Source organism: Mastomys coucha, unplaced genomic scaffold, assembly GCF_008632895.1.
Source record: "Mastomys coucha isolate ucsf_1 unplaced genomic scaffold, UCSF_Mcou_1 pScaffold16, whole genome shotgun sequence".
NCBI lineage: Eukaryota > Metazoa > Chordata > Mammalia > Rodentia > Muridae > Mastomys > Mastomys coucha.
Genome location: NW_022196898.1, coordinates 67,396,654 through 67,406,104, shown reverse-complemented (window position 1 = coordinate 67,406,104; position 9,451 = coordinate 67,396,654). Strand labels below are relative to the sequence as shown.

The following is a 9,451-nucleotide window of genomic DNA, read 5'->3' as shown; positions in this document are numbered from 1 at the left end:
AAAGTGCCTTTTTTTTTTCTTAAAGGTAGCCTTGTACAGAGCAAGATTCTGAGAGAGATAATTGGTGTTGGTTGTTATATATCTGCATAAATTTCTTTTTATACTGTGATAAGCCCTCTGCCCCAACTTCAGTTTTGTTGATTTGATAAAAAAAATTAAATTACGCTTTTAGAAAGTTGCTAGTTGTCCATTGCGCTGGTTCTTTCCCTGTAGTGTCATAATTTCCTCCTCTGTTCACTGCATTTGGGCTTACTACATCGCTGAAGAAGATACACAGCAGCTGGTTCCTCCATGGTTCCATGGTGATTGGGATTTGATATGGTAACATGAAGTCTTCCTTCTAGTGTTCTGCTAACGGATTAGTATCACTAGTGACTTCTGCCTTAGTATATTTCAACAGAGTGAGGGCTTATAAAGATTGTCCTTTCACATACTTCTTTTTCATTAGTTAGCAAAAACTTAGGTTTCCCCCCACCCCCCAAAATAAACTAGACCTTTGCCTTATCATAGAGTGTGTGCAAAATAATCCTGGCCTTTCTTTCACTTACTTTTGGGGCTGGAAGCAGTACTGGAGACTAAAGCCAGGACCTCAGCCCTCTTGGGGCATATGCTGCAATGACTCAGCCTGTCCTTGAGGCAGTGTAGAACAATACATTCCTCAGTTTCTTTGCTAACAAATACAGTTGCTAGACAAAACATTTGCATCTATTTGTTTTCATTGAATGGGTACAAGCATTAATTCTTGCCAAGTTTATGAATTGGCACAGGGTATAGGGTAGATTATTCCCAGTATCTGCTTTAAACTTTAGAAACTGTTGCTTCCAGGTTCTAGTAGCCTGAGAGAGTAACCTAGTGATTCACGGATGCAGCTTATTGATATGTAATTATTGATTCAGTTGCCTTTTCTCTGACTCCAAAATGGAAGGAACTGAGCAAAGGACTTAACAAAGCTACTAATCAAGGTTTATTCCAGTTTAGATATATTTCTTTTTCCAAAGGAATGCATCCCCATAAAACAAAAAGATCAGAAAGCATTAGTGTTTTTTAGTAAATAGCAGAAGATTATATATTACACCTCTTGTCATAATTGTGAGAACAAAAAAGACCTTGGTATGACTGAGGTAGTGAAAAGTTTGTAATTTAGTCATAATAAATTGGACTTTATTTTCCTTGCTTGCCCCTCCTATCCCATCCCTTTCGCTTCCTTTTCTCCTGCTTCCACCCACATAGGTCAGCGCAGCATCTAAGGAGAGTCCTTCCATCCCTCAACAAGAGTCTTTCATAGCACAGATCCATCATTTTGATGACGTCTAATTTACTGTCTTTTTTTTTTATTAGATATTTTCTTTATTTACATGTAAATTTCTCCATTCCCAGTTTCCCCTCCGAAAAACAAAGAAACAAACAAAAACAAACCCCATGTGCCCCCTCCCCATGCCTGCCACTCCACCCTCTCCCACTTATTGGCCCTCACAGACATCTATTGAAGTGAGTACAGGGTCCCCAGTGAAGGAGTTAGAGAAAGGACCAATGGAGCTGATGGGTTTGCAGCCTCTTAGGACGAACAACAATATGAACTAACTGGTACCCTCAGAGCTCCCAGGGTCTCAACCACCAACCAAGGACTGCACATGGTGGGTCTGATTGTTCTGGCAGCATGTGTATAATTTACTGTCTTACCGTAGTGATTTGTGGGGCTCGGTTGTAAAGGTTGTCTCTTTTCTAGCACTTTTGGTTTTAGTTAATTTCATTATCCATTTTAAGTTAGTTTTTATATGAGGAATGAAGTTTAGTAAGGTTTTTGTTGTTTTAAATGAGGCAATTCTCCAGTCCAACCAAGAGTGAGTGAACCTCCATTGAGTTACATCTGTTCTTTTTCCAGTAATTTTTCAAATACTTTATGCTGTATGTATGTGTTCCATTCATGCTTGCATGTTCTGTGGGTACCTTACTATCTTGTTTACTCTAGCTCTGTATCAGTATTACAAATGTCTTTCTATCAGTTTGTAATTTTCTTTCAGAATTATTTTGAAAACTTTTAGTGCCTTTCTGTCAGTCTTCTGCTTTTTAAAAAGCATTTCCTGAAATGACATTTGCCATTGGTTCCCTTTTTTTTTGTGATTCTATTTTATAATTACAAACATAATTCTAAACATATGCAGAAAAATATAAACAGCTTTTATAAGACATTCCATATGTTTCATGTATTTTATAACAGCATCAGGAGGAAAAATTGCAAGTAAGCGTTGTAGCAGTAAGTAATAGAACTGTTGTCATTGCTTCCATAAGATACGCTAATAAGACCTACCTGTTCTTTCATCTATGTATGTTCAAAAAACACAAATTGCTGTTATTTTTAGATATTATTTAATATTTTTAGGTTGTTTATAGTAGTTGCTACTTCTAATGTTTCTACAGAACCATAAGTAGAATAGACGCTTAGAAAGATGGAAAGGCTGCTTGTTAATTTTGTGAGTCAAAAAGTTCCTTTCAATTATTAAGACAGTGCTGGAATTAAGTACCTTTTAAAGAGACGTACTAGTGAAGAGTCATAGACACATGGATTAGCAACATTCTCTGTCCTGTCTCCCATTATTTGGTTCCTATTTAAAAATTTGACTCTACTGTTAAATACCTAGGCAGATTATTTTGAGGATAGGTTCTCCCTGCAGAATAAGTAGAAAAATACCAGTTCAAAGAAAAATTATTTATGCTTATACCCTATTTAAAGTTCTTTATGTCATTTGTTATGGCAGGAACTTTTAAAATACAACCATTTACTAAGTGTTTCAGTCAGAGATTCATCTGGAGAACATGTTCCCATAAGATTGTAGTATAGGTAAAAAATGTTGTCTAGTAACATTGTATCACGATAGACCATGAAACAGTTGTGCCTCCCACTGTATTAACATATAGTGAATATAGTTAATATACAGTATATAATACTTGATAATGGTGAATGACTTATATCATACCGTTTAAACACTAATTTAGAAAAGACTCCAATAACTTGGAAAATTTAAGATAGTGTCCCAGGTTATTCCAGGAGCAGTCTTTTTTTTTTTTTTTTTTTTTTTTTTTTTTGGATTATTCAAAACCTATACTTTTATTAAACTATTATTACCAATTTAGTAACATTTTCATATTATCTAACCCATTTGTAGATTTTTTTATCTCATATTTTTTTATTAGATATTTTCTTTATTTACATTTCAAATAATATCTCCTTTCCTGTTTTCCCCTCCAGGAAAGAAATTAAAAAAACCTGTTCCCTCCCCCCTCCCCCTGCTCACCAACCCATCTTCTCCCACTTCCTGGCCCTGGCAATCCCCTACACTGGGTCATAGAGCCTTCGAGGACCAAGGGCCTCTCCTCCCATTGATGACCGACTAGGCCATCCTCTGCTACATATGCAGCTGGGGCCATTGGTCCCACCATGTGTACTCTTTGGTTGGTAGTTTAGTCCCTAGGAGCTCTGAGGGTACTAGTTAGTTCATATTGTTGTTCCTCCTAAAGGTCTGTAAACCCTTCAGTTCTTTGGGTCCTTTTTCTAGCTCCTTCAGTGGGGACCCTGTGCTCAGTCGAATGGATGGCTGTGAGCATCCACTTCTGTATTAGCGGGCACTGGTAGAGCTTCCCAGGAGCAGTCTTAATGCATCTTGTGTTTGTGTATGATGTATGTCCAAAGATGCTCTGAGAACGTGTGGATTCTTGGTCTATTAATCTGTGTTTTATTTTACTGTAGTTGAATTTTTTAAACTTAATATTTAAGTCTTAATTTTTTTAGAAAAGATATTGGGGGACAACTGTCATGATGTGAGTCTATAATCTTAGAACAGGACCAAGAAGATTTATTATTTTTAAGACTGAATAGCCCAAATTCTGTAACAGTTCGCTTTTAGCCTTTGGCTCTAGTACATTTGTTAAAAAGAAACCACACTTCAGACTTAATTATAAGCTCACTGTAGTCATGTGCACCTGTAATTCTATTTGGGAGGCTGAGGCAGGAGTGTCATGAATTCAGGATCTGTTTGGACCACCTAGAGTGAGACCTTGTCTCACCAGAATAAAACAGAAATTATGTATTTTTAAAAGATGACAGCTACAGGTGACGTGTGTGAAACACAGGAAAGCTTTGTAAAGATGCACATTCATGTGTGTGTGCAGTTAGTGCCACAGAAGAGGGCAGCTTGAGGTGAATGCTATACAGGAGCGGCTCATCAATGAGAAAAAGAGATACATACAGAACGGTTCAATTAGGTTCTTGATTTTAAGCATTTTTTTTTTTCTCATATTTCTTTGAGCAGAATACCAAAGCTTCTGATTGGATTTTGTATTCTAGTGGGAGGTGATTACCAAGAATAGTTTTGATTAGAGGTAAATAAATGTAGTGTTGTTTTATAGAGTGAAATGTGTGATTCATGATCAGAAATACCTGATGTATTTCCAAAGGAAGAACAGAAGGGTCTTACGAGCCACCGGTACAATGTAAGCAAATATGACACAAAGTCTATACTGTTTTGTGAGGGACAAATATTTTGAATGGCACATAGGATAATTGGGAAAATCTGAATGAGGTGATGCTACAAGGGTTGCAGAGCAAGCTCTTCAGGATGATGTTATCTGGGAAGTGGGGATTTTATACTGGAAAAGCTTATCAAAAACCAGTTTCCACCCACTCTACTTCATGAAGGTAAATTATAATTATCTAAAATGTTAGTTAGTCTTTGCTAAAGGACTTGTTGGTTGTTTAAATAATTGAGTAAGGATGATCAGTTTATTTTTTAAGAAACTGGCTTCAGTTTCTGGGAACTAAAGACAGGAGTAGTAAATTTTTTGTTTTTTGTTTTTGTTTTTTGTCTCAAAGAGTTTAAGATAGCATGAAATAAAGAAATGTGGGAAAAGTAAATGCATTATATTTTAATGGTAGTTATTTCTAAAGGATAAAATATGAAGATATCTATGAGACAAAAAAGAATTTAGTGTAAAGTTTTGTTTGTTTAAAGACAGGATCTCACTGTGAAACCTAGGCAGGCTTGGAATACCAGGCTGGTCTCCAGCTCACAAAGATCCATGTGTATAAAGTAAATTGTTGAAGAAAAATTTGGGAAGTACATAATACATATTTATTATTGTAGTAAAATGAGATTGAGACTCGGGACATAGCTCAGAGGTAGAATGCTTGCTTAACAATTGCAAAGCCTGGCTTTAGTCTCCAGTACCTAAAATGAAAAGTGACAGCTGTAACAGTTAGGATTAAAATCACAAGTGGCTCTCGACTGCACTATGCACCACAAGATTGTCCACAAAAATATAAAGCATATTAGGAGGAAGTAGATTATACAAAAAAAAAAAAAAACCACAATAAATTAATGCCCAAAAGATGTTGTCATAGCAAGGAGAAATGGCAAGATAAGTAAGGCATTACGAAAGAGACAGTGTTTACAGTGTGGCAGAATTAATTCATAATGATGAAGTTGAAGTCCAGCAGTCCTGTGTTGAAAATCTGATGTAGCTTCACTGTCTGGCTTACATATTTGCAATGAGCATAATGGTGGTGAGAATTAAATATATTGACACATGAAGGGTTTTTCCTAGTGCCTAGCATAGAACAAGTGTTTGTTTTTAAACTAAATTTCTGGAATCTGTTGTAGTAGATTGGATTAAGAAAAAATGAGAATATTGAAGCTTAGAAAATAATGCCTTTTTATAGGAACATTGTGAGACCTAGAAGGAATTTTTTCTTGTTCTTATAAAAAGTTTGGACCAAATCTGACAATAGTTTGGATATTTAAAAAAACAAAAAAAAACTAGGAATATATATAAAAAATTTTTTTCCAAAAAAATAGCTAGGAATAGTTTGAATGTTTAGAGATTGGGTCAACCCTTCTGTGTCATCAGTAAAAGGTGGTGAAGCTTGTAAGTGGAGCCTAATGGAAGGTTCTTGGATGATGTTTTGTGAAAGAATTGTTTTAGTGGTATTTGGGAAAGGGTTTCTGAAAAAGGATAGGACTGGCCTCTCCCACTTCTCTTACCATGTGACCTCTCTCTTTCACATTACCTCTTTCTCTTTTATCTTAACACCAGTGATGACCTGAAGGGCCTCTTACCACGTGTAATCGCCCGTAAGCGGAAAATAACTTCTTTCACAGTACTTAGTTTCAAGTTGCATGTTATTGTAATGGAAGATGTATAATGTACTTAGCTAAAGAGTTTGCCAGTCATTAAAATTAGTGTCTCTTGCTAAAATTTAAAACTTATGCATGTGACATGTTTTATTTAAGTTTTACAAAGGAGCAGTTACCTTATAAAATTGAGTTAACATTTATGCATTAATGTAGAAGTTGCACTTTTATTGATGAGATAATGCATTGCAAAATATTTTGTAGGTTTTCCTGGTGCCACCAGTACTTATGTAAAATCTAAAAAGTTTCTGTGTGATGACAAAGTTAACTTTTCAGAGAAGAATATTTGGGAAAAGGCTGAGGCATGTCCCCAGAGGTTTTCAAGTCTAATGGAAGCTTGAGCTATCTATGCCTCTGGTTTAGAAGTGAAGGCAGTTTTCCTGCTACCAGCCTAGGGGAGAAGTAGCTGGAAAGCGTGACTTGTTATACGGGGAAATACTGTTTGCCATAGCTCTTAAAAATCACTGGTTCCATATGGCAGGGGGTTTATGACACAGTTATTTGGGTTCTTTGACATTATTTCACCAACCTGCTTTGTAGCCTCCTAGCCAGGAGTGGTGATAATAAATAGATTGCGAATAGCATTTAAACAAATGTGGACAGTACTGGGGGCCTGAAAGCTTACGTTTTACATTTTGGTCATAACTTCCTTACCTCTTACTAAGAGAGGATTCATTGATTCTGTTTTTAACCCAAACTTTTCTTGGATGAAACTTGAATGTTCCTTTTATTAAAAGGTAATATTTATTAAAATTCAGCTTAGATTTTTAAATTGTCTCTTGACTCTAAAACAATTTACATTTGTCTTTTAATTCACAATTATTTTAGGTTCATTTAAATAATTCTTTTAATGACATTTCATGACCTAAATATTTACCATCAAATTTGCTTCCTTATAAATCCCAGATGTAAAAGCCTAGAGTTTGGTTTTTTTAAACAATTATGTTTAAATATTTAGTATTTTGATAAATTTTCTATTAGGTTATAATTTTTTGGTAATTTTGTTAGATTATTGAATTGTTATCATGGGAAAATATATATTAAAAGAAGAAAAAGATTTTTCCCAAAAGTGATATACTAAGAATACTTAGATAGAAATCTTGGGTCCCCAATGAAGGAGCTAGAGAAAGGACCTAAGGAGCTGAAAGGTTTGCAGCCCCATAGGAGGAACAACAATATGAACTAACTAGTACCCCCAGAGCTCCCAGGGACTAAACCACCAACCAAAGAGTGCACATGATGGGACTCATGGCCCCAGCTGCATATGTAGCAGAGGATGGCCTAGTCAGTGGGAGGAGAGGCCCTTGGTCCTGTGAAGGTTCTATGCCCCAGTGGAATAGGGGAATACCAGGATCAGGAAGAGGGAGAAGGTGGGTTGGTGAGCCAGGGGGGAGGGGGAAAGAAATAGGGTTAGTTGTTTATTTTTGTTTTTGATATTTTTTCGGAGGGGTAACCAGGAGAGGAGATGTCATTTGCAATGTAAATAAAGAAAATATGTAATAAAAGAAAGAAATCTTGTTAATACTTCAATGATTTTTTTTTGAGAATAAAATAGGAAAATGAGTAAGAAGTGATTAGGACTGTCAATCTATAATTTTAACTATATTCCTTGATATTCCTTTTAAAATGTCATTACATCATTGTTTCTTTGAAACGAATTGTCTTTTAAATTCCTTAGTACTTTTTAATATTAAGGGTACTATTTGTGAAATATTACCAAAGATTGTAGGGAATCTCTTAATGCCTGATGGAGGTCCAAAAAAATCAAAATTTCTGACATTAATACTAAAAAAAGGTTTTGTCTTTTTGATTCTTGGGGTTTTTTTTTATTGGTTTTCATAGGAGTTTTATTTTGTACATCAGCTTTAAGGCTAATAAAGTACATAATTATATGTTCTCTTGTTTTTAATTGTATTATAGTAAAAATCAGTAGTTATAGTTACAAACTATACTATTAGTTATAAACTATAGTTATAGTTATAAACTAATTTTTTTATGAATATTAGTAGTTTTAGTTCAAAAGCTTGTTTTCCTCAGTAATTTTAAGTGTAAAGGGAGACATGAAACCAAAAAGTTTCAAACTTTTTTAGCCTAGTTATAAAGCTCACAGAACTCTGGAACATAAACAGGAGATGTTAAAAGTCTAGATGTACAGAGAAAATACAAGGAATTTGGAAATTCCTGAGATTGTTTTATTTTTGTGTTAAGTTATGGTTGGGTTTTCAGTAAAAGTTTTCTGAGTTAGTGGCCTTGAGAGCATCTCCTTACCTGTTAAAATTGAAAATAGCCCATAAATGGAGCTGATTTCATTTGTTGTTAGAAACGAGCTTACCAAATAACTGTTTTTGAAGTCTCCATATAAAAGAGAATGTGAGGCTTAACATGGAACTTTTTTTGCCTGTTACATTTAGTGTATCAAGGTTGGTGGCTTTGTTTTTGTTTAGTTTTGCCAATATTAATTCTGAGTCTCATAAAGACCATAGAATTTAATGACATATTAAATTACTTTTTCTTGCAAGAGGTAGCCAATTAAAGCCACTAAAACAAAGAAATGATTTGACAATATAATTACTACATCTGGTTTTCCCACTATTATTAAATAAATGTATTGTCAGCCAACCCGCCTAAAAATGCTGCATGTTTTCCTTGTGTTGCTTTGTTTCTAAGCATGGAGAGGTCACTCACCATGAGAAGATAAGAGAAAAAAACACTGAGTATGAGTGTCTATGAGTAGATATATATGTTCCTCACAAAAAGTGACATTATTCTTTAAGGGGTGAATGGAAGTAACCTGTGAGGTGTGATGAGCAGTATTGTATTTAAGATGAAGAAATAAGTCAGGACCAAGGAGATGTTCTGGTGGGTAAAGAATGTACTGTCATGTCAAGCATAAAGTCCTATGCTCAGATCCCCAGAACCAGTGTGAAAAAGCCTAGAACGGAGGCACCCCTGGAACCCTAGTTCCTGGCCTGGTCAGGGGTTGTGGAAGCCTGTCATCCAGCCAGCCTAGCTTAGTCAGCCTCAGGTTCTGAGAGACAGTAGCTCAGAACACAGAGGCAAAGAGCAGTGTAAGACATTAGTCTCCACATGTGCACAGTTATCAGCACACATACCACATACAAGAAGAAATAAAATGGGTTAATAACCAAAGAATATTGTGTCATGATTGTTCAGAAGGTATGATGGTACTTGGTTTTATTATTTTAGCTTTCTTAATTTTATTTAAGTTAGAACATTCTGAAACAAAATGTAATCTCCAAGGAAAG

The 9,451-nt window shown here is 35.3% G+C and overlaps 1 protein-coding gene across 7 annotated transcripts in view; it reads left to right on the top strand.

The window, feature by feature from the left end:
* The window catches only part of Ptbp2 (polypyrimidine tract binding protein 2), a 65,578-nt gene that overhangs the window by 47,725 nt on the left and 8,402 nt on the right, over positions 1 to 9,451 (top strand). The gene's annotated exons all lie outside the window — the stretch shown is intronic.